The 26248-nt window shown below is 47.5% G+C and overlaps 1 long non-coding RNA gene across 1 annotated transcript in view; it reads left to right on the top strand.

Annotated features, from left to right (window-relative positions):
- Nucleotides 1–26023, top strand: part of LOC135056392 (uncharacterized) — a 34164-nt gene extending 8141 nt beyond the window's left edge. Inside the window, exons 2-4 of the long non-coding RNA XR_010243977.1 lie at nt 23231–23351; nt 23667–23801; nt 25764–26023. This is a non-coding gene — a long non-coding RNA (uncharacterized LOC135056392). The remainder of the gene's footprint in view (nt 1–23230; nt 23352–23666; nt 23802–25763) is intronic.
- Nucleotides 26024–26248: the final 225 nt, after the last annotated feature.

Raw genomic sequence — 26248 nt, 5'->3', positions numbered from 1 at the left:
TGTGAACCATTGGGAAAGACCAAAGGTGGACATGATAGCGTCCCGTCTGAACAAAAAACTGGACAGGTATTGCGCCAGGTCAAGAGACCCTCAGGCAATAGCTGGGACGCTCTGGTAACACCGTGGGTGTACCAGTCGGTGTATGTGTTCCCTCCTCTGCCTCTCATACCAAAGGTACTGAGAATTATAAGACGGAGAGGAGTAAGAACTATACTCGTGGCTCCGGATTGGCCAAGAAGGACTTGGTACCCGGAACTTCAAGAGATACTAAGAAGGGACTTGCTTCAGCAAGGATCATGTCTGTTCCAAGACTTACCGCGGCTGCGTTTGACGGCATGGCGGTTGAACGCCGGATCCTAAGGGAAAAAGGCATTCCGGAAGAGGTCATCCCTACCCTGATCAGAGCCAGGAAGGAGGTGACCGCACAACATTATCACCGCATTTGGCGAAAATATGTTGCATGGTGTGAGGCCAGGAAGGCCCCCACGGAGGAATTTCAACTCGGTCGATTCCTGCATTTCCTACAAACAGGAGTGTCTATGGGCCTCAAATTGGGGTCCATTAAGGTTCAAATTTCGGCCCTGTCGATTTTCTTCCAGAAAGAATTGGCTTCAGTTCCTGAAGTCCAGAAGTTTGTCAAGGGAGTACTGCATATACAACCCCCTTTTGTGCCTCCAGTGGCACTGTGGGATCTCAACGTAGTTCTGGGATTCCTCAAATCACATTGGTTTAAACCGCTCAAATCTGTGGATTTGAAATATCTCACATGGAAAGTGACCATGCTGTTGGCCCTGGCCTCGGCCAGGCGAGTGTCAGAATTGGCGGCTTTGTCTCACAAAAGCCCATATCTGATTGTCCATTCGGACAGGGCAGAGCTGCGGACTCGTCCCCAGTTTCTCCCTAAGGTGGTGTCAGCGTTTCACCTGAACCAGCTTATTGTGGTACCTGCGGCTACTAGGGACTTGGAGGACTCCAAGTTGCTAGATGTTGTCAGGGCCCTGAAAATATAGGTTTCCAGGACGGCTGGAGTCAGGAAAACTGACTTGCTGTTATCCTGTATGCACCCAACAAACTGGGTGCTCTTGCTTCTAAGCAGACGATTGCTAGTTGGATGTGTAGTACAATTCAGCTTGCACATTCTGTGGCAGGCCTGCCACAGCCAAAATATGTAAATGCCCATTCCACAAGGAAGGTGGGCTCATCTTGGGCGGCTGCCCGAGGGGTCTCGGCTTTACAACTTTGCCGAGCTGCTACTTGGTCAGGGGCAAACACGTTTGAAAAATTCTACAAATTTGATACCCTGGCTGAGGAGGACCTGGAGTTCTCTCATTCGGTGCTGCAGAGTCATCCGCACTCTCCCGCCCGTTTGGGAGCTTTGGTATAATCCCCATGGTCCTGACGGAGTCCCCAGCATCCACTTAGGACGTCAGAGAAAATAAGAATTTACTTACCGATAATTCTATTTCTCGTAGTCCGTAGTGGATGCTGGGCGCCCATCCCAAGTGCGGATTGTCTGCAATACTTGTACATAGTTATTGTTACAAAAATCGGGTTATTATTTTTGTGAGCCATCTTTTCAGAGGCTCCGCTGTTATCATGCTGTTAACTGGGTTCAGATCACAGGTTGTACAGTGTGATTGGTGTGGCTGGTATGAGTCTTACCCGGGATTCAAAATCCTTCCTTATTGTGTACGCTCGTCCGGGCACAGTATCCTAACTGAGGCTTGGAGGAGGGTCATAGGGGGAGGAGCCAGTGCACACCACCTGATCCTAAAGCTTTTACTTTTGTGCCCTGTCTCCTGCGGAGCCGCTATTCCCCATGGTCCTGACGGAGTCCCCAGCATCCACTACGGACTACGAGAAATAGAATTATCGGTAAGTAAATTCTTATTTTTACACAGCTCCCCCCCATATTACACCCAGTAGCACTATACACAGCCCCCCCCATATTACACCCAGTAGCACTATACACAGCCCCCCCATATTACACCCAGTAGCACTATACACAGCCCCCCCATATTACACCCAGCAGCACATTACACTACATTTTACACAGCCCCCTCCCCCCATATCACACCCAGTAGCACTATACACAGCCCCCCCCATATTACACCCGGCAGCACATTACACTACATTTTACACAGCCCCCTCCCCCCCATATTACACCCAGTAGCACTATACACAGCCCCCCCCATATTACACCCAGTAGCACTATACACAGCCCCCCCATATTACACCCAGTAGCACTATACACAGCCAGAGGCGGATTGGTCATTGGGTTTACAGGGAAGATTCCCGGTGGGCCGGCGCACCCGGGGGGCCTGTTTTGTTTGAGGACATGTGGTCCTATTTATAGACATAATGAATAAGATGCCAAACAATTTGCAAATATGAAAATGACTTTGCCACTTAGCCTGTGATTGCAGATGATCTAGTGTATGCTCTGTCTGCCTGTTTGGCTGACATATATAATTGAGTGAATAGTGATTGGGATACGGTTGGTGTAATAAGCAAGAAAAATAAGATTTTAAACCTACCGGTAAATCTTTTACTCGTAGTCCGTAGAGGATGCTGGGACTCCGTAAGGACCATGGGGATAGACGGGCTCCGCAGGAGACATGGGCACTTTAAGAAAGACTTTGGATCTGGGTGTGCACTGGCTCCTCCCTCTATGCCCCTCCTCCAGACCTCAGTTAGAGAAACTGTGCCCAGAGGAGACGGACAGTACGAGGAAAGGATTTTAGTTAATCTAAGGGCAAGATTCATACCAGCCACACCAATCACACCGTATAACCTGTGATATACAATCTAGTTAACAGTATGAACAACAACATATCATCGGTCCATAACCGACGAAACTATAACATAACCCTTATAAAAGCAATAACTATATACAAGTCTTGCAGAAATAGTCCGCACTTGGGACGGGCGCCCAGCATCCTCTATGGACTACGAGAAAAAGATTTACCGGTAGGTTTAAAATCTTATTTTCTCTAATGTCCTAGAGGATGCTGGGACTCCGCAAGGACCATGGGGATTAAACCAAAGCTCCCAAATGGGCGGGAGAGTGCGGATGACTCTGCAGCACCGATTGAGCAAACAGGAGGTCCTCCTCAGCCAGGGTATCAAACTTATAGAACTTTGCAAAGGTGTTTGACCCCGACCAAGTAGCAGCTCGGCACAGCTGTAGTGCCGAGACCCCTCGGGCAGCCGCCCAAGACGAGCCCACCTTCCTAGTGGAATGGGCCTTAACCGATTTTGGTAACGGCAATCCTGCCATAGAATGCGCCTGCTGAATCGTGTTACAGATCCAGCGAGCAATAGTCTGCTTTGAAGCAGGGCCGCCAACCTTGTTGGCTGCATATAGGACAAACAGTGCTTCTGTTTTTCTGATCCTAGCCGTTCTGGCCACGTAAATCTTCAAAGCCCTGACCACATCAAGGGATTCGGAATCCTTTAAGTCCCGTGTAGCCACAGGCACGACAATAGGTTGGTTCATATGAAAGGATGAGACCACCTTAGGTAGGAATTGAGGACGGGTCCGCAATTCCGCTCTATCCATATGGAAAACCAGATAGGGGCTTTTGTGTGATAAAGCCGCCAATTCCGAAACTCGCCTAGCCGAAGCCAAGGCTAACAACATGACCACCTTCCAAGTGAGATATTTCAACTCCACTGTTTTAAGTGGTTCAAACCAATGTGACTTAAGAAAACTTAATACCACGTTAAGGTCCCAAGGCGCCACCTGAGGCACAAAAGGAGGCTGAATATGCAGTACTCCCTTCACAAAAGTCTGTACTTCAGGCAGAGAGGCCAATTAATTTTGAAAGAAAATGGATAAGGCCGAAATCTGAACTTTAATGGAGCCTAACTTTAGGCCCAAATTCACTCCAGTCTGTAGGAAGTGAAGAAAACGGCCTAGATGAAATTCTTCCGTAGGAGCATTCCTGGCCTCGCACCAAGAAACATATTTTTGCCATATTCGGTGATAATGTTTAGATGTCACGCCCTTCCTAGCCTTTATTAGCGTAGGAATTACCTCATCCGGAATACCTTTTTCCGCTAGGATCCGGCGTTCAACCGCCATGACGTCAAACGCGGCCGCGGTAAGTCTTGGAACAGACAGGGACCCTGTTGCAACAGGTCCTGTCTTAAGGAAGAGCCCACGGATCTTCTGTGAGCATTTCCTGCAGATTCGGATACCAGGTCCTTCGTGGCCAATCCGGAACAATGAGTATTGTTCTCACTCCTCTTTTTCTTATTATTCTCAACACCTTGGGTATGAGAGGAAGAGGAGGAAATACATAGACCGACTGGAACACCCATGGTGTCACTAGGGCGTCCACAGCTACCGCCTGAGGATCTCTTGACCTGGCGCAATACCTTTGTAGCTTTTTGTTGAGACGGGACGCCATCATGTCTATTTGGGGCAATCCCCACCAACTTGCAATCTGTGCGAAGATGTCCTGATGAAGTCCCCACTCTCCTGGATGCAGGTCGTGCCGGCTGAGGAAGTCTGCTTCCCAATTGTCCACTCCCGGAATGAACACTGCTGACAGTGCACTTACATGATTCTCCGCACAGCGAAGAATTCTGGTGGCTTCCGCCATCGCCACTCTGCTCCTTGTGCCGCCTTGGCGGTTTACATGAGCTACTGCGGTGACGTTGTCCGACTGAATCAGCACCGGTCGGTCGCGAAGTAAGGTCTCCGCTTGATGTAGGGCGTTGAATATGGCCCTCAGTTCCAGGATGTTGATGTGAAGACAAGTCTCTTGACTTGACCAAAGGCCTTGGAAATTTCTTCCCTGTGTGACTGCTCCCCAACCGCGGAGGCTCGCGTCCGTGGTCACCAGGATCCAATCCTGAATGCCGAACCTGCGGCCCTCTAGAAGGTGAGCACTCTGCAGCCACCACAGGAGAGAAACCCTGACCCTGGGGTACAGGGTGATCCGCTGATGCATGTGCAGATGTGACCCGTACCATTTGTCCATGTTATGCACACCAGTGCCAGCAGGAATGTACTGGTGTCTGAACGGTGAGGGATGCAAAACAAATGAACTCACAGACAGACTGGGGAATATGACATTACATACACAGAAGGTGATAGGGTAACAAAATAAACACAAAGTGAACAGAGAAGCCCAAAGGCTAAGAAACTGTGTGTCTCCCTAGTATTAGGAATGCTCAGATGGAAAGAAGCGAGATGTAGTGATTTAATACGTAGAGAACCCGAAATGCTGTTGCTAAGGGCAACAGCAAAACCCTAAAGGGTTACCAACGGGTGTGGCAGTAAACTCCTTGGTCAGAGATGGAATAATAGACACAAGGAGAGTCTCCACAATCCTAGTCCTCACTTGCAGTGCACTGGTTCAGCTTACTGCCACTAAACTGACACCTGAACACCTTGCACAGTGAGAAAGGATTTTGGCAGGCAAGTCTGAGAATACAGCCGCAAACTTGCTAGGTTCACAGAGTAGCAAAAGAACCCCAGCAGGTTAAATGACTGACTCCAGTCTTACTGCTAGGTCTGGATTGGCAGAGTGTAATACCAAATCCCAAGGCCTATTTGCAGTAAGCAACAAACAAATACAAAGTTTACACAGTACTAGCTAGCTTTCAGGAACTGACTAACCAACAAAGATTCAGCAGCATCTGCCTAACCTGAGAAGAGGGTTTATATAGCAGGTGCTGTCCACGCCCCACTCAGACCTCACAGACTGTGAGCACAAAAACCAGCACCGGATCCCCTGCCGTGCACAGAGCCTGTAACCACTGCACAGCAGAAGACCCGAACCGGAGTATCAGCTACGCTCAGGTTACTCCGCTAGCACTTGTCTCCCGGTTGCTATGACGACGTGGCAGCACAGAGCAGGAGACCCTAACAGTACCCCCCCTCTGACGAGGGGTCAAAGAACCCCTACCACCGGGTTTATCGGGGAACTGCGAGAAGAAAGAGCGTAACAGTCTGGGAGCATGAAGATCACAACTGCGCACCCACGACCGCTCCTCCGGGCCATACCCCTTCCAGTGCACCAAAAATGACAGCCGACCCCGAACCATCTTGGAGTCAAGAATCCTTTCAACAACAAACTCCCTCTGGCCACGTATCAGAAGAGGGGAAGGTCTTCCACTGGAAGAAGGATTACTAATCGCCCGTTTTAAAAGGGAACAATGAAATGTTTTATTGATACCCAAAGAACGGGGTAGATCTAACTGAAATGCCACCGGATTGATAACCCTAGTGATCTTATAAGGACCGATGAACCGGGGGCCTAACTTATGAGATGGCTGTCTCAACTTCAAATTCTTGGTAGACAACCAGACGAAGTCTCCTAATTTGAAGCTGCAGGGTCTTTTCCGCTTATCAAAAACCCTTTTGGTCACTAATGACACAGACACAAGGGCTTTCTTCACTTTCCTCCAAGTACCTCTAAGGACCGAAACCACCAGGCGTGGAGTCCAGGGGGTCAAAAGAATTGGCCTTAGGATGATGCCCATACACACAAAGGAAGGGAGAGATCCCTGTAGCAGAGTGAGCCGCGTTGTTATAGGCAAACTCCGCCATGGACAGATGAGCCACCCAGTCAGTCTGACACTTGGAGACATAACACCTGAGGAACTGCTCCAAGGACTGGTTCACCCTTTCAGTCTGCCCATTAGACTGCGGATGGTAGCCTGACGACAAGCTGACAGAAATCTGGAGATCGGAACAAAATGCCCTCCAGAATTTGGCCACAAACTGGGATCCGCGGTCAGAGACCACATCAAGTGGCAACCCATGGAGGCGCACAACATGCAGCATAAATAATTCAGACAGGCGTCTGGCCGATGGCAGCCCAACCAATGGAACGAAGTGCGCCATCTTCGAAAACCTGTCAACGACAACCCAGATGGCTGTCATCCCCGAGGATTTGGGCAAGTCCACCACAAAATCCATTGAAATGTGGGTCCATGGCTTAGATGGAATAGAGAGTGGATGTAATGGGCCAACAGGAACCCCTCTAGGAGTCTTATTTCGGGCACAAATGTCACATGCCCGAACCCACTGATCCACATCCCTAGCCACCGAGGGCCACCACACCGCCCTAGATAGCAACTCCCGAGTTCTGGCAATACCCGGGTGACCTGCCGACTACTTGGCATGGAATTCCAGGAACACTCGCTGTCTTAACCTAGGAGGCACAAACAAAAGACCTACCGGAAGGTCTGGAGGAGCCTGCTCCTGTGCTCTAAGGACTAATGACAAGAGGTCCTGGGTAATGCCCACTTTAATACATGATGGGGACACAATGGGCAATGGCTCCTCGGTGGTCTTCTGGATTGGAGCAAAACTCCACGAGAGCGCATCAGCCTTGATGTTTTTTGACCCAGGGCGATATGTTATCAAAAAATTAAAGCGAGCAAAAAACAAAGCCCATCGTGCCTGCCTGGCATTGAGGCGCTTCGCTGACTCTAAATATGCCAAATTCTTATGGTCGGTGAGAATTGAGACCACAAACTTAGCCCCCTCAAGCCAGTGTCTCCACTCCTCGAGTGCATCCTTAATAGCCAACAATTCCCGGTTACCCACGTCATAATTCATCTCGGCAGGCGAAAATTTACGGGAAAAGTAAGCACAGGGATGAAGGCGATTATCAGACACCCTCATCTGAGAGAGCACTGCCCCAATACCCATCTCAGAGGCATCCACCTCCACCACAAAAGGACGCTCTGGATCTGGGTGTCGCAGCACCTTGGCCGAGACAAATGCCCTTTTGAGACGGGCAAAAGCCGCTTTGGCCTCACAAGACCAGTGAGCAACATCCGCCCCTTTCTTAGTGAGTGCCACCAAGGGCGCCACTATAGACGAAAATCCAGCGATAAATCGTCTATAAAATTCGCAAAGCCCAGAAAACGCTGAAGCGCCTTCAAACTAGTGGGCTGCACCCAATCCAGGACTGCCTGTACCTTGGAACCCTCCATTTGGAAACCTTCTGGGGAGATAATATATCCTAGAAATGTGATTTGCTGAACTTCAAATTCGCACTTCTCCAGCTTCGCCCCAAGCCGGTGGTCTCTGAGTTTCTGGAGGACTAAGCGTACATGCTTCCGATGTTCCTCCAGGGAATGGGAGAAGATTAGGATGTCATCTAAGTATACAACTAAGAATCTATCCAAATATTCCCTGAGCACATCGTTCATGAAGTCCTGGAAGACTGCCGGGGCATTACAGAGCCCAAAAGGCATCACCAAATATTCATAATGCCCTGAGTGGGTATTAAAGGCAGTCTTCCATTCATCCCCCTCTCTTATTCGGATTAGATTGTACGCACCGCGTAGGTCAATCTTAGAAAAAATGGTGGCAGTACGAAGCTGGTCAAACAAGACCGAAATGAGAGGCAAACACAAATAGGTGGCACTCACAGACTCTTGAATCGATGAAAAAACTTCACCCCGTGAAGTGTTTATTAAAGCAAGCAGGTAACGTTTCGGGGACACTTCCCCTTCCTCAGACAATTGCATAGTGCTAAACAGTGAATATTTATACCTAACAGTGACCCCACTTACCCCCACAGAGATGACTCTCAGCTGCGTGGACCACGGAGTTCCCGAGCGTGCCCTGTCCCGCACTTCCGGTCACGGCATGGCCAAACTCCACCATTTTGCCCCCTCCCGCCCATCTTACCACCTCTGCCTGTCAATCAGGCAGAGGCGATCGCTGTCCTGCTATGGCCGTCGGCCCTCCACATACGCAGGCGCACAAAGGCGCCGGCGCATGTGCAGCAGGGACCCGTTCGCTCTGCTGCGTGAAAACGCAGCGAGTGAACGGGTGGGAATGACCCCCTATATGACTAGCACCACATTACATATATAGCCACCGCATTACATACTTAGCCACTGCATTACATACGTAGACACTGCATAAATAGGCCCAGCATCATGGCCAGACATTGGGCAGCTATAGGGCTGAAGGATGTTGCATTAGAGATTGTCCCAGGGCTGGCTGTGAGTGCAGCCTGGTCAGCTGGCATCCTGAGAACAAAGTACATCCTGCTCTTGTCCAGTCCACAAACCATACACTGTGACCAGGGACGCCCTAACCCTTGCACTAACATGATAATGCAAATAATGTAATTAAAAATAACCTCTCTGCCGGGTCCCCTTCAGTGCTCAGTCGCCACTCTGGCCAGTTCAGTGAGAGTGCGAGAGCTGGGGTGGCAGCGGGTGTAGTGAACCCGGCTCCGATCATCGCTATACTGTTGCTACTGGGCCGGCTCATTGAAGAGACCTTTGGCCGGGGCCAGGGAGAGGATACTGCTGGGCTGGTTAACTTTCCCAAGGTCCCCCATTGGTAGAACAGCATCACCACTTTTCATGGCTAGCGGCACCTGGAAGTGCCCGCTAGCCTAACTTCCGGATTACATTCCAATGAACCACAAGTACTGGAAGCAGTGTGAACCAGCCCAGCCTGAGTGTGAATTGGCCTGGCTGAGGGGGATATGGAACCAGCCCATCAGAATCTGTCATGGTGTCCTGGTGGGCTAATCCGCCCCTGGTAGCTGCACTCCCTGCACCTATGGTAGCTACACCCTTGTATATAACACATGTAACTGTGACAGGGAAGGTGGCCCCTCTCAGCTCTGGGAACCTGTAATCTAGATAGGTGTGTGGGCGGAGTAGTGAGCTGTGTGTGCAAAAAGCAGGTTGTGAGGAGGTGAGCTCTAGCTGCATAGAGTTTTACATAGGGAGTTTCTATGCTGGCTTCCCCGGGTGGGATGGATCCCCCCGGGGGAGAGAGCTCCCTGAATATGGACTGCGTCCAGAGCAGTGTAAGTGCTACGACACTACACTCTGAAGCCATAGTAATAGGCAGCCAGCCAGTGGCAGAAGTGGCCAGTTGTTCTATTAATGCAGACTCCCCCAAACTGCAGGAGGGTGCTCCTCTGAGTGAAGGTGTAACTCAGGGTGGAGTGGCAGCAGCTGTTGCCAGCCTGACTGTTAGTGAAGCGGGGGGGTCCCAGCCTTTGGACGCTGGGGAGAATGTGCCGGCCTCCCCGGGAGATACAGAGGATGAGGAGGAGATGGAGATGTATGAAAATTACACTATTAAAGAACTGCAGCGAGAAAGCCTGTCTCTGAACAATAAAATAGCAAGTAAAAAGAAGAAAAGGAACTTATGCTATAAATGGGAATGGCCAATTTGAAAGAAGAGCTTCTTGTGCTAACATCTGCCCTTGAAAGGGTTAAAGCAAAGGAGAAAAGCAAAGCAAAAAGTGACTTACCTGTTGTATCCTGTGAGTCTGTGGTTAAAGATAATCAAGAAATGGAGGTCTGTCAATTGGACAGACAAAGTTCTGTTGCGGAGGTACCGGTGGCTGCGGAGATTGGGGCTGGGGAGGCGTCTCCCCAAGTTTCAGCAGTGATGCAGGCAGGAAAGGGTGCACAGGATACTGAGGTGGCAGGTGCAGCAGTAATTGCTGCTGAATTTGCTGGGCCAACGCCCATGCTGTGTGAACCTTCTACTGCTGGTGCAGCAGCTGAAAGTGAAGGTCTGGAAGTAGAGCGTTCTGACTTCCAGCTAAGGATGGATATTATTGGCGTGGAAATCTTGTTGGCGGCAAGGACGGAAAAGAGCACTGAGGCAGGCACCTCTGGGGTGACTTTGGGTACAGGTAGGTGTTTGGCACCGAATGGCAAACCAGGGGTTAATGCCCAAGAAGTGCAGTCTCATTCTTCCACAGGTACAGAACAGCAGCACCAGTGAACAGCACAAGGAATGCCAATTTTGCATAAGAATAAACTGTCATCTGGTGAACAGATCATTGAGACTTTATATGGACAGATGCTGGTGCCGGAAAGAGCTCAGTGGCAGCTCAGTTATTGCATAAGGAGCAAGTAAGATTGAATCAGGGGTCTGGGGAAGGTAATGCAATATCTGTGCCATTGGATGATGTCAATAAGCAGCTAGTCCCAGGTACTATTTCCTATGCTAACATGGTTAATGCTAAGCCAGGTATAAGCTCTAATATTTTTCAAACAAATGTGGGATCAGGTCAGGTGGGGAAGAGGAGACATTTAATTCAATTTAAATGACTGGGAAAAGGTGAATCACCTTCCAAAGAAGTTTTCCTGCAAATGATCTTTAGTTTGGGGTTCCATGCAACTGACCTATACGCCTGTATCCATCCAGTGAAAACTGCAGATTTTGATCTGAGTTTTATTTCATATCAGGGGCTTCAAGCTGTTTGGATAAAATGGCAGGCGTATAGGTCATCTAAGCCATATGATGCATATAAGGCAGTGCTGGTTACAAAACAGGATAAGGTGAATGTGAATATTTTGGTGAGGAATGAATTCATTCTTGTGCAAGATATAAAATACTTGCTAACAAGGTTTTGTGATGTGGGATCAGATTTGTTAAAGGTTGGCTTTACCATGGGAGTGTGGGGAGGAGCGTGGGCTGCAATGGTCAAATTAAGGAATACAGACAGGGGATTTGCACATATTCCTTCTGCTGCCTATATTGGTTAGAGATCGTATACAATGTTTTTACCAGGGGCAACCAAGAACATGTTTCCGTTGTGGGGACTTCCGCCACTTAAGTAGCGATTGTACTGTGACTAAATGTACTTTATGTGGTAAACTGGGACATACTTTTAAGGAATGTAATAATGTTACGTGTAATCTGTGCGGGGAGGAGGGTCACCCCTACAGCAGATGCCTCTGGGCAGAACACAATATGGAGGAGGATGTGCCAACTGGAGGAAAGAAAGATGGTCAGAATCAGGCATTTCAGTGGGTAGCAGGTAAGGAAGCAGCAGGTCAGAAGGAAAATCTGAAAACTGTGAATAAGGAGGTAACATCTGTTGTGGTAGTGGAAAATCCTACAGTAGTGAATAAAAACGATTCCTTTCAAGAAGTAACGAAAAGTAGTAAGAAAAAGAGAAAGGGGGAGGAAGCATAAGTGAGTTTAAGTAACCGGTTTGTAGTTTTTACTTCAGATGAGGAGAATGAAGGGGAAATTGTTAGAAATGGGGGAGAGCCCGTTTTAGTCCCCAAGGTGAACAGACACAAAGCAAGGAAAGTGGTAGTAAGCCCTAAGGTAGGGGTTGTGCAGGGAAAAAAGAGTAAGGAAAAGAAAAAGAATATTGGAAAAAGACAGGCAGCGGAAATAGAATCCTATGTGGAAATCCAGGACAGTCTGGAATGGGACTCAGTTGGCAAAGAGCTGGTTAAAAAAAAGTGTGGAAAGTATGGGGGAAGGAAGTGACCTAAGTGATGTGGAATTAAGTGGTAGTGGGAAAAATTTTTAATCATCTGGTTCAGTAATAGATCTAAGTATTCCACTGGAAGATAAGGTACTGGTTGATCAGTGCCTGGAAATTAAGTCTGCTTGTGAACCACCAGACCCTGGACCCCCTCCTAGTGAGGACTCTTGGAAAATGGTGGTTAAAAAGGGTAGAGTCACTTCCAATAAAGTGACTAGTCAGAATGCTGGATCCTCTAGGAGGGTCTCAGCGAGGTTTGTAAAGGAAAAGTGAGCAGGGTCCTGCTTCTATAACCCAAAGAAACATGGATCCCCAACCCATACGATGGGCCACCATTAATGTGGCTTCCGTAGTTTCTGAGCGAGCTCGTTATATGGCCTTTGATTTTTTTCAATACAGTTGAGATTGATGTTTTGTTTTTGCAAGAGACCAGAATTAGTGGGTTGGACATCCTCCACAAGGCAAAAAGGGAGTGGAGGCGTGGGCCTTCCTACTGGTCTCTTGCAGCCGAGCCGTACAGTGGGGTGGCAGTGCTTTTTACTGGCATGGTAACCATGCACAGGGTTATAGAACTACAGGCAGGTAGATGTATGATTTTAGATGTCAACCTGAGGGGACATGACCTGAGACTCATTAATATCTATGGGCCACAGTCAAAATGGGACAGGAAATGTCTCTTCAGGGAGATAAAACCGTTCCTTTTTACGGCTCAGCAGATTGTCTTTGGTGGTGATTTTAACACCTTTATTAGGCCAAAAGACAGGGGAGGTTCAAAGACAGCTCTGGGCTATGACTTTAATTTTTTAGTTAGTATGATTAGACAGGCAGGTTTGGTGGATGTGCGTGTTCGCCACTCTCCAGACCTCACAGGTTACACTTTCTTTAGTGGTAGTGGTAGTCATAGATCTAGGATAGATAGGTTTTTTGTTAAAGAGACCTCAAAAACTTTGCCTCCAGAGGTAAAGCCAGTAGAGTTCTCTGATCACGTTTTTTTCTCTGTCATTTTGAATGCTTCAGAAGCTGCTCAGAAGGGGCGGGGCCTATGGTGACTGAATTCTGAGCTCCTAAAGGAGGGAAAGATTAGACAATCCCTTAGAGACTTCCTTCAATCTCAGGAAACACTTTTGGAGGCTGGATGGAGTAGATCTGAGTGGCGGGAAGAAATTAAAAAGAGAATTCGGAGATTCTTCAAGAGGTTGGTAGCAAAAAAAACTGGATAAAGCAAAATATCTACCAGAGTTTGAGAAGGAAATTAGATTTCTTGATTTCTGAGTGTGGAGATAGTGGGGAAATCTCCCGAGTGAAGGCTCAGATGAAGGAATATCAGTATAACCAGCTGGATTCTTTGATTTTGGAAATGGATTTTGGCAAATACCACTCGCCTGATCCTTACCAGAATTGTGAAAAATCAGTAGAGATGAAGGTGAGGGGTCTTTATGACAAACAGGGTGTTCTTCGTGAGGATAAGGAAGGCATCTTGAGAGTCATTAGATCTTATTACTCCGATCTTTTGTCTGAGCAGCCACTTATCAGAGAAAGGATGGAAACATTTCTGATGGAGACGCCTGGACTTTCTAACCCAGATGCCTCGATTGAAACCTTGGGTAGGAATGTGACGGCAGAGGAAGTTAAGATGGCAATTGATCAGTTAAATTGTAGGAAATCCCCAGGCCCAGATGGTTTAACATCTGAGTTTTATAAAGTATTTGCAGACCTCTTAATTCCTCGCCTAGTAGAAGTATATAATGAGTGTCTGGGTGAGGGAACCCTCCCTCCTTCTATGAGGATATCTGCCCTCATATTAATGTCCAAGGGGAAAGATCCATCTCGTATTGAGAACTGGCACCCCATTGCCCTTCTCAATACAGATAGGAAGATTTTGGCAAAGGTACTTTTCAACAGGTTGTCAGAATTTTCAGAACAACTGCTTTCCCCATCTCAGCATGAAGGGCCGAAGCACATTTAGTGCTGTCCTTGGTGTCCGGGAGGCCATAGAGCGGTGCCGTGCTGAGAAATGGGGAAAATACTTGCTGGCATTGGATCAGTCTAAGGCTTTTGACCAAGTAAATCATGAGTACCTGTGGGCCCTACTTGAAAGGTATGGTTTTCCAGTTAGGGTGGTGAATTGGCTGAGAACAATATACAGTCAGGCCGAGAGCTTCCCGCTTGTTAATGGTTGGGTGGGTCCTACTTTTGAGGTGAGCTCTGGAGTCCATCAGGGTTGTCCCCTGAGCCCTCTCCTGTATGTATTCGCAATTGATCCCTTCATAAGAAGGGTAGAGAACGGTACGGTGGGAGGGGTGCAGCTGAGACCAGAGTTCCCTTTTAAGGTGGTGGCTTAAGCAGATGATGTCACAGTTGTTCTGTCATCAGTGGCAGAGGCACATGAGCTCATCTGTGAATACTCTGTAGCCTCGTGCTCTAGGGTAAACCAAGAGAAGTGTGAAGCTTTCTGGATGGGGGAAGAAGGGAAATATTTTTTCCTTACGGCCAGCCTCCCCCGGGCCAGTCCTCAGATAAAGATTCTAGGTATTTGTTTTGACCATGGTGATTATGCCACTCTAAATTGGGTGAGGTGTCTGGAGAATGCAGCCAAGAAAGTGGAGTGCTGGAAGAGATGCAAATTCTCTTTCAGGGAAAGGGTGGACTTGTGCAAAACTTACCTGATCCCATTATTTTTATATGTCAGCTATGTGTGCTTTTTGCCTCAGTCTTTATGGGTCAGATTGAACTCCTTGTTTTTCCTTTTATTTTGGGGAAACAGGATGAATCTAATCAAGAGAGGTGTTACTTACAAGTCGAGGAAAGATGGAGAGGCTGGCATGATCAACCCTGTAGTCTTTTTTGTTACAACCTTTGTAAAACTTAACCTTGGGAGTTTATTGTTAGAAACTCCTCCTCGATGGGTAAGTGGATTTAAGGTCTGGGTGTCCCCCTTCCTCAAACTTTGGTTAGTTGGTGGCCAAGTGAAGAATCCTCAAATTCGGAAAGGGTATCTTCCGATCTACGTTGTCCAGAGCTTGAAGGTGACAAAGCGTTGGGGTCTGGAAGTGAGTGAAGTCAAACCTTTCCAGGAAGGAGTTGGGGGAGAGGATTTTGAGAACCCATTTTCATGTTCCGCTGTCACTAAGGGATTGCCCAAGTGATGTCGCTTCTGCTGGATTAGCTCTCATAAATTCAGAGAGAATACCGTTGAAGGTTAGAGACATTGCTTGGCTTTCTTTCCATGAGAAGCTTTACGTAAAGAGGAACATGATGTGGAGAAATGCTAATGATCATGGTTGTCCACGGGAGGAACGTCTAGGGGAGGTGGAGACAATGGACCATTTCTTGATCAGGTGCCCCTTTAATGTAACAGTTTACAAGAGAGTTTCAGGAGCTTTGGGTATCACGTGCCTTTCGGGGCTTAGTTACCCAGAGTGGGCTTATGGAGCATTCAAAAGATATGGTGTATTTAATTTGACCACAATTTACTTAGTCAGTTTGTAACACATGTAACTGTGACAGGGAAGGTGGCCCCTCTCAGCACTGGGCCCCATAGCAGCTGCACTCCCTGCACCTATGGTAGCTACACCCTGTATATAACACATGCCACTGTGACAGGGAAGGTGGCCCCTCTCAGCTCTGGGCCCCATAGCATCTGCACTCCCTGAACCTATGGTAGCTACACCCTGTATATAACACATGTAACTGTGACAGGGAAGGTGGCGCTCTCAGCTCTGGGCCCCATAGCAGCTGCCCTCCTCACACCTATGGTACCAGGATGCTGACCGCTGGGATCCCAACCGCCGGTTACACGATCCCAATGCATGATAGAGCATATGGTACTTGCCTATTCTCCCGCAATGTCTTGGAGACTCCAGGATAGCAGGCACCAAGGTGTAGGCATATCTTCAGTAATGCCTCAGTTCCACATGCTGATACCCACTTCCCATGTGAAGTGACCAGTCCAGGCGATCTGATGATGCTATTCCTGCTGAATCCCATCATCATGGCCCGTTCCCCCGCTTTACAATGATGTAATCGTGGCTTTATATACTGTGCCTTAATGATGTGATTCTGCTGTCATGCCCCTGCACTGCCCATATGGTTGCGCTATACCCCTCCCAAATGGCAGCCAAGAACTTGGTAAGTGTGTGATATCTGGGCCCTGTAGCTCACCAGCAAAAAAGTATCTATTTTTTAACCATTTCATCACCCCCACATCCACTGCGTACAATGGGGTCTATGTACTAAGCCTTGGAGAGAGATAAAGTGGATGGAGATAAAGTACCAGCCAATCAGCTCCTGTCATTTTTCAAACCCAGCCTATAATATGACAGTTAGCAGGTGATTGGCTGGTACTTATCTCCGTCCACTTTATCTCTCTCCAAGGCTTAGTAAATAGATTCCAGTATTTGTAACGAGCCCCAGTGCTTTAGCCTACCAAACACCCACCACCACCAATTTTGCAACTAAACACTGTAAAGCATGAGAGGACATGGGCTGTTATCCGATGTCTCCACTGTACAGCTGGCCACACGCAGGCCTATCCCGCATCTGGAGCTGCGGCCCAGGATTATTGATCAATTTGACCTCACACTTGGATGCCAACAACCTGACATGGGGGTCATTCCGAGTTGTTCGCTCTTTGCCGATTTTCGCAACAGAGCGATTAAGGCAAAAATGCGCATGCGCATGGTACGCAGTGCGCATGCGGTTAGTATTTTAGCACAAAACTTAGTAGATTTATTCACGTCTGAACGAAGAATTTTTTCATCGTTGAAGTGATCGGAGTGTGATTGACAGGAAGTGGGTGTTTCTGGGCGGAAAACTGGCCGTTTTCTGGGAGTGTGCGGAAAAACGCAGGCGTGCCAGGATAAAACGTGGGAGTGTCTGGAGAAACGGAGGAGTGGCTGGCCAAACGCAGGGCGTGTTTGTGACGTCAAACCAGGAACGAAACGGCCTGAGCTGATCGCAATCTGTGAGTAGGTCTGGAGTTACTCAGAAACTGCTAAGAATTTTCTATTCGCAATTCTGTGAATCTTTCATTCGCTATTCTGCTAAGCTAAGATACACTCCCAGAGGGCGGCGGCCTAGCGTGTGCAATGCTGCTAAAATCTGCTAGCTAGCGAACAACTCGGAATGACCCCCCATGGACCAGTAAAACAGCCCCATGGGGTTTCTGGAGGATCTATGGGGCCAATTCAGACCTGATCGCTCGCTAGTTGTTTTTTGCAGTCCTGCGTTCACATAGTCACCACCCCCCGGGGAGTATATTTTATCTGTGCAAGTGTGCGATAGCATGTGCAGCCGAGCTGTACAAAAAGATTTTGTGCAGTTTCTGAGTAGCCCAGGACTTACTCAGCCGCTGCGATCATTTCAACCTCTCCGGGACCGGAATTCACGTCAGACACCCGCCCTGCAAATGCTTGGGAACGCCTGCGTTTTTCCAACCACTCCCAGAAAACAGTCAGTTAACATCCACAAATGCCTTCTTCCTGTCAATCTCCTTGCGATCGCCCGTGCGAATGGATTTTTTGCACAAATCCATCGCAGAGCAACGAACCGCTTTGTACCTGTGCGACGTGCCTGCAGATTGTGGTGCATACGCATGCACAGTTCTGACCTGATGGCAGCGCTGCAAAAAACGCTAGCGAGCGATCAGGTCTGAATTAGGCCCTATAAACACTGTGTTATGTGCACATTAAGTAGTAAAAATGAAAATGTATGGAACATGAGTAATTAACATGAATTAAAAACAAATCATCACATTATAATGAAGTCCAGTAAACGGGGCCGTTTTTACAGGCGTGCGAGCCGTGCATTTGCACGGGGCGCCCACCGCGGCTCATGCTGGCAGCTGCTGCCTTCAGTTTTTTGCTTCCCAATCCCCCCTCCCCTCCGTTTTACTCCGCTCGCTGGGCGGAGTTATGCATTTTGACGCGATTGCGTCCAGACATCATGACGCCGTGACGTCATGACGTCAAACGCCAGGGGTTTATGTAGACGCCGCGGAGGAGCGGGTGGGCGCCATTTTAAAAGTGACAAATCCGTCACTCAGGAAGGCGCCAGGGGCAGGCTGGTGATTTGGCTGCTGATGGTCGTGGAGCGGCTGCGGAGGAGTAGCTGGAGGCTGCATTTCAAAGGTAGCGTAGCAGCACTGACTCACTGACCGCGCTTATTCTGCAGCCAGCAGAGTTACTTTATGGGATTCCATGCTGCTCTGGGGGTTGCCTCACAATCAGACTGCTGGCTTGCTGGGGTTTTTCTTAGGATGGATTTGTGTATTTTTCCAGGGAGGGTAGGGGGGGGGGGGGTGGGGGTAGGTAAATGGAGGCTATAGATAGGAGCCTGCAATGTATTTCTCCACCTTTTTTTTTTTTTTGGGTGGAGGGGGGGATGAATTGCAGGCTCCTATTTATAGCCTCCATTTACCTACCCCCACTCCCCCCCCCCCCCCCCCCCCCCGGAAAGACACAAATCCACCCTGAAAAAAAAACACAGCAAGCCAGCAGTCTGATTGTGAGGCGCCCCCCAGAGCAGCATGGAATCCCATAAAGTAACTTATTTTTAAATGGTGGCAATGTCTTTATTTTCCAGGGTGGGTTTGGTGTAGTGCATTCAACAACAAAAAATAAGGTTGGTGTGCACGGGAGCCTGTAACTGTAATGTCACCTTGTTTTATTTTAAAGGGGTGGGGGATTGTTTGATATATGCAGCCATTGCTGCTTTTAGGGTTTTTTCTTCTTCTTCTTTTTTTTTTTTTTTTATTCCAGGGTGGGGTAATGTGTTTGGAACGCACTACCCAGTGCCGTTTCTTGCGGCGGGCGAGCCGTGCAACTGCACAGGGCGCCCGCCGCGGCACTTTACGGGTCTCAGATTCCCCCCTCCTCCCTTTTCCCGAGTACTCCTGCTCGGGGGGGTGGAGTTTCGCGGTATGACGCGGTTGCGTCATGACGCAACAGCGTCAATCCACGAAACTCCGCCCCCCGAGCAGGAGTACTCGGGGAAAGGGAGGAGGGGGAGCCAAGCAAGCTGTTAAGAGGAGGGGCCGGCGCAAGGAGCGGGGAGATCTTCACATGTAAGTTGTTCATCTCTCTCCCCCCCCTCCCTCTCCCTTCCCCCCCCCACTTGACACTTACCTGCCGTACTGTGTAAAATAGGGACACTTTCCTGCCGTACTGTGTAAAATAGGGACACTTTCCTGCCGTACTGTGTAAAATAGGGACACTTTCCTGCCGTACTGTGTAAAATAGGGACACTTTCCTGCCGTACTGTGTAAAATAGGGACACTTTCCTGCCGTACTGTGTAAAATAGGGACACTTTCCTGCCGTACTGTGTAAAATAGGGACACTTTCCTGCCGCAATGTGTAAAATGGGGACACTTTCCTGCCGCAATGTGTAAAATGGGGACCCGTGCCTGCCGCAATGTGTAAAATGGGGACCCGTGCCTGCCGCAATGTGTAAAATGGGGGCACTTGCCTGCCGCAATGTGTAAAATGGGGACACGTGCCTGCCGCAATGTGTAAAATGGGGACACGTGCCTGCCGCAATGTGTAAAATGGGGACACGTGCCTGCCGCAATGTGCAATATGGGGGCACGTGCCTGTCGCAATGTGTAAATTGAGGGCACGTGCCTGTCGCAATGTGTAAAATGAGGGCACGTGCCTGTCGCAATGTGTAAAATGGGGACACGTGCCTGCCGCAATGTGTAAAATGAGGACTTTTTTTTTTTTTTATCCTGTGGTGGCTGGGATGATGAGATCAGATGAGGACACGCCCACCTTAACAAAGCCATGCCCATTTTAACGAGGCCACACACCCTTGTCGGGAGCGCGCGCGCATGCTTTTCCTCTTTATACCTATGGGGGGGCACATTTTTTTTTATGTGAATGGGGGGGGGGGGCGCATTTTTAAATCTCGCACTGGGAGCCAAATTGGCTAGAAACGGCCCTGCCAGTAAACATGTCACGATGGGAGTTGTAGTGCACAAAGGTCCTCCTAGACAGATCCGCACATGACATTCCACGATGCACTGGGCTCAGCCACCAAGCATCCCTGGAACTTGTTATAAAAAGTTTCCAAGTATGACAGTCACATATCAAAGTAAACGCTAAGTGTATCTACTATATAAAAGCGAAAATCCGTCCTTCTGTCTATACAAATCCACAGTTTACAAGTGACGATCGTGAAATTTTACGTACGAGCGTATTAAAACACAGCGGAGGCAACTAAAACAATTAGAAATCCCTAGCACCCCTAGGGGGCAGACAGCAGCACAGAGTATATCAGGAGACAGCATAACTCCGGAACTGCTGGAGCAATGTACTCAAAAATTGGTACACATATGCCTTACAATCTGGGAACAAACACTGTGGGAGGAAGACACCTCTAGCACACCTAAGGGTGAGGCAGCAGCACTGAGTATTTCAGCAGACAGCATAACTCTGGAATGCCTGCAACAATTTACAACAAACTTGGTATACCTATGACTTTCACTGTGGAAACAAATACTGTGGGGGTCAGTCACCCCTAGCACCCTTAGAGGTGGGACAGCAGCACAGAGTATGTCAGCAGACGGCAAAACTGTGGAAGTCCTGAGCAATTTACACCAAACTTGGTACACATCTGACTTACAATCTGCAAACAAACTATGTGGGGGTTAGACACCCCTAGGGGTGGGACAGCAGCACAAAGTATGTCAGGAGATAGCATAACTCCCGAATGCCTGGACCAATTTACAACAAACTTGGTTCACATATGACTTGCAAGCTGGGAACAAACACTGTGGGCAAAAGACACCCCTAGGGGAACAAAAAGGGGTGCGGCCACTACACAAAGTGCATCAGGGAAGCAAGGTATGCCTATATACTAGCATAGCCTCCAACTGTACCTTTTTGGCAGGTACAGTACCTTTTTTTATGGTCTGTACCGATTTTTGGCTCTCCAAACTTCCATTCAAAGTATAGGGAAAGGGACATGACCACGCCCCTTTACACATGACCACACCCCTTTTTCCTACTTTGTACCGATTATAATGTGTAAAATGTTGGAGGGTATGTACTAGATCTCCAATCAACGTAAATTAACAAACTGTCATTCTAATTTACCATCCCCATCCCGTACCAAAGCATGGGTATTCAGCTATCTACAATGTTATTTATACTGTGTGTTTAATATTTCCATTTATTTTTGTAAACAGACATTCTTAAAATCCGGGGCAACGCCGGGTACTCCAGCTAGTATATACTAAATCATCTGTCACAGTAGTAATATTCTGAGCATATTGGAAGTCTCGCAACAGAATATTTATAGATGGAGTTTAAGATCATACATGTTAACATTCAACAATATGCTATGTCAGCATGCCCTCTTATGGAGTCTATGTAAGTCATTAGCAAAACCAAATGCTCCGTCTACATACAGTACAGCGCAGGCACAAGGTCGTCATGCAATAAGTGATATGTTGGCCAGACTCTTATACCTAAGTATCCTTTTGATGCGTGATCCAAACAATGACATTACTGTGAAGTGAAGGAGAGATGATTAGGATGGTCACCTGTAACACTCATGCAATTTTTCTGTGACATGGAAAAAACAATGGAAGAAATGTTATGGAGTCACCTTCATTGTTGTCCTAGTTGATAGGATAACCAGAAGGGTAGCTTTGGGTGGAGTGACATGAGATGAAATGAAAACCAAAAAGTTACGTACCCTCCAGGTTACGTTCTCAGCAGTCCGACTGTGGGTACAATGGTGCCACGTGGTGCCACAGGGCACAGCCACGCTCACTGTCCACTCACCCTCTTTCCAACACGTCCAGAGGGTGTGAAGAAGTCGAGTGGATGTCATAACCTATTCCCTTGGAATGTCACCTTGCAGGCCCGCCTTACAGTTTTATATACGCTTGTATTGAATAATACATTTCTAGTGCACCACAAAAAAGACAACTCTTATTTCTCCCCCCTTTATACGCTCATGGGTTACACAGGTTCTATGGCTGATTAAACCAGGTGAAATGCAGACTTGAGGTTAACCAGCCACAGAAATTGTATAATTTGTGAGTTTCCTGGTTTAATGGGATAGTATAGCTCTCTCTCTCTCTGTGTGTGTGTGTGTGTGTGTGTGTGTGTGTGTGTGTGTGTGTGTGTGTGTGTGTGTGTGTGTGTGTGTGTGTGTGTGTGTTTGTTTGTGTACACACACACACAGACATAATGGAAAATGATAGATAAAGAGCTTTATTTCCTTATAAAATATAAGTGGTGATTTAGTCTAGAAATTCCTGTCACTTATGTTTTCCCTTTACCTATACATTGAGGCACTCTGTACAGCATTGCCTTATACTTCATTTTCTGCACTAGTCTCATTTTTTTTAAACTAGAAACTCATGTATATCCAGTTGTAATTGATGTAGAAAATGTATATGTAAGATAGCTGTAACTCTGTAGCTTTGCTACTGGTTACTATGACATCACACCTAGCCTGTGACATCACTAGCCCATGACATCACAATGCTTCTTCCTGTAACATTCTATCTACAGCTGCTGACATTTCCAGTTTTCATGCAGGAAGACAGGTAGGAGGAGGTGAGTCCTACATAGCAGGGTATGATGGAGAGGGGTAAGGAAGACAGAGTGCAGTATAGTTAGCTGAAATGCAAGACAAGATAGACAGAACTGGAATACAGGTACAGGGATACATAAATAGGAGAAGAACAGGAAGGAACACCATATTTGGGAATAAAAATGTAGCGTTACAGGAATAAAGAGGGCAGTATGGAGGATAAGCACACATACAGGGGATACAGATAACCTGGGTCTCTATGAGGCAGGATCATGGCTTTGGGATGAAAAAATTAATAAAATAGATAAATGGGATATTGATAACTTTGGAAGTATCTTGTTTGGTTTAAGGAAAATTGGGAAACTGGTTGATTCATGGACATTTTATTGTACTTAAACTAGTACTATGCTTAATGATAGTCTTTTGTGTTTTTTAGATAATCTGGCAAAGAGATTGGCAGAGTGTCGGGTGACCGGCAAAGAGATCTGCAAAGTGTCAGTTGAAAACGACGGGAGGGGTCGCAGAGGTAGCAATGACTGGAGTATAACATGAAGGAGGTAAGTTACCATACTCTCTCTGCACATGTTACATCTGCCCCACCTGCAGTGTTCATGGTTTTGTCCATTAGAGAACAAATTTGCTTCTGCGATCAGGTCTGAATTAGGCCCAGTGTAAGATACTAACATGGTCCTAGCACTAGGGAAGACCTGGAGCAGATAACTTGGGTCTCTATGAGAAAGGATCTTGGGTTTTGGATAAAAAAGTCAATAAAATAGATAAATTGCAAATGAATTAAAATGAAAGTACGTAATAAAATGTAGTAGTATAATTATACACATAGTATGTCTGACCAGGAAATTCTGGTTATTTAGATCATCATTTGGCAAAGTTCTGGCAAAGAGATTTGCAGAGTGTCGGGTGACCGGCTAAGAGATCTGCAAAGTGTCAGTTGAAGACGACGGGAGGGGTCGCAGAGGAATTAGTGACTGGAGAATAGCATGCAGGAGGTAAGTTACCATACTTGTGTAATTGTGTGTGTGGTGGGGGGTATTGAGAGCACAGTACAAAACATAGGGTCTATGGTGGGGGAGAGCGGACAATACAAAACATGCAGAAGGGGGCAACTTGGTATAGCACATACAGATGGTGTGGGGGCACAATACAAAAACAAATTGTGGCGTACTCTATAGGACATATAGAGGAAGGACATACACTCTCGGGGGTTGCGAGATGTAGTACATACTGTAATACAGAAAAACAGGAAGGGTGGGGAGAGCATGATACAGAACATACAGATCGGGGGAAGAACAATACAGATCGGGGGAGATAGTGGAATGGCTGACATTTACAGTACAGTGTACAAAGCCTGGGAGAGTGATAAAGTGGAGAGAGATAAACTAACAGCCAATCAGCTCCTAGTTGTCATTTTTCAAACACAGCCTGTAACATGGCAGTTAGGAGCTGATTGGCTGGTACTTTACCTCTCTCCACTTTATCACTCTGCAGGGCTTAATACATCTCCCCCATAGAATAACCAAATGATGAAATGGTACAGAATGGTATAAATGATGTGAATTGGAGCTGTAACAAGTGACTGTTTCCCTATCTATACATATAATAAAGGTGACATAGTTCTTTCCCTAGAGTCCTTCTCCTTACCGCTCAGGGGGCCTGATTCAGATGCGGATGCAGAGCTGCTGTTGCACCAAGTGGCTCAATGCTTTTCACTGTGCATGCGTGTAAGCTGCACTGCTCACAAAATGAAATCAAGCTCACATAGAGGATCCCATCGCAAAGTGATTGACAGGAAGTCAGCGTTTGGGGTGGTAACGGGGGTGGCTAACTGTATACAGGTGTGTCAGGTCCGTTCAAACGCCGTTCCATGTGCGTGCATAAATTACCCATTGTGACCTGTGTTGCTGCTGGAGAGCCCCCTGTGTCTAGGAGAATTGCTCAGCCTACGACTGCTCAGACTCACGATGCAATTGTGAATGGCAAGATTGCAGCAGCGATCGCTTCAATAACCACAACTGAATCAGGCCCACAATTACACCATTATATTTTACTATTTTATCACATTTAACAACTAAGGGGTCAGTTTACTTAGGTGCGAGTTTGTCTTACAACAGCCGCACTTTCCGGTAACCCCATAGGCAGAATCTGGCCACGAAGGGTGTGAGTTTGGATGCTGTTGAAACGTTGCAGCAATGGTAACTCGTACCTAATTGGATTGACCCCTAAATGTTAGCAATTTATAACTTTTATTATTTACTGGTCAAATTTCTTTTCTGAAGGTACCCACTAATTACTATAAGAGAGAAGTTATCCCCCCAATGTGTGTATTGTATAAAAACAATGGGCCCTTTGGGATACAGATGTGTCCACTTACATCTTGCCTTCCTGCATGTTAAACATCCCTTCCAGTCACTCCATGCTGTGGCGTGACTTGGTAGCGCCGATCATCTTTTCGTGTGACTTTTTCCATTAAAATGTGTCTTATTTGCAAAAGATGGCGATAGGATGCACAAGAATCTTATGCTAATTAAAATATGTGGCATGCCTATATTCTGTGTGCGACCGTGGCTGTATCTGCATACGAACAGTGTTTTCCTAGAAAACGTGGTAGTTCATATGCAGTTACATCAGCAGACTCACATATAAAATAGGCACACCTGCTTGTGCTTCTTAGTCACATAACGATGCGATTAAGATGCATTTTTTGTTTGGAAGCTGTCAGCTTACTCATGCCAGGCATCTCGTGCTGCGTGGTGTATTAGGCAAGATGTATGAGGACACATCTGTAATTGTCCTTATTTTAGGTATTTTCCATGTCCTCAGTAGTTAGAGTAACATATTTACATAGAGAGATTTTTCTCTCTACACAACCACACCACTGTTTGCAGATTGTCTCTCTGCTTGTTCATCCACTAACAATGATTTTTCATCTCTTCCTGTTCGTCTACACGCAGTGGGTGATCCCTGAACAGCTGCGCTGGGAGGAGAGCTGCGGACACATGCTCCAAATATTGGGACATATGCATTACCTATTAGGAGATGCAGTAAAGATGCCGGCTGTCGGGTTTACGGCAGTCAGAATACTGACTCTGGGGTCCCGACACTCTTCAGAATCCCGACGTTGGAACTCCGAATGGGCAAGGATACCGACGCCCGTATCCCCACGATCATAGGTTTCGGGCTGGGCAAGGGGGGTTAGGTTTAGGCATCAGGCACAGGGTGGAGGGGGGGTGTTAGGCTGCGGGGGAGGGAGGGTTAGGTTTAGGCATCGGGCGCTGGGTTAGGTTTAGGCTGCGTGTGGGGGGAGGTTAGCGTTAGGCTGCGGGTAGGGTGGGTTAGGGTTAGGAACCCCCGGGAGTGGTTAGGCTGCGAGGGAGGGAGGGTTAGGTTTAGGCAGCAGGGACGGAGGGGGGGGGGGAGAGTTGTTAGGCTGTGGGGG

Source organism: Pseudophryne corroboree, chromosome 1, assembly GCF_028390025.1.
Source record: "Pseudophryne corroboree isolate aPseCor3 chromosome 1, aPseCor3.hap2, whole genome shotgun sequence".
Lineage (NCBI taxonomy): Eukaryota > Metazoa > Chordata > Amphibia > Anura > Myobatrachidae > Pseudophryne > Pseudophryne corroboree.
This window is presented reverse-complemented; position numbering and strand designations above follow the sequence as displayed.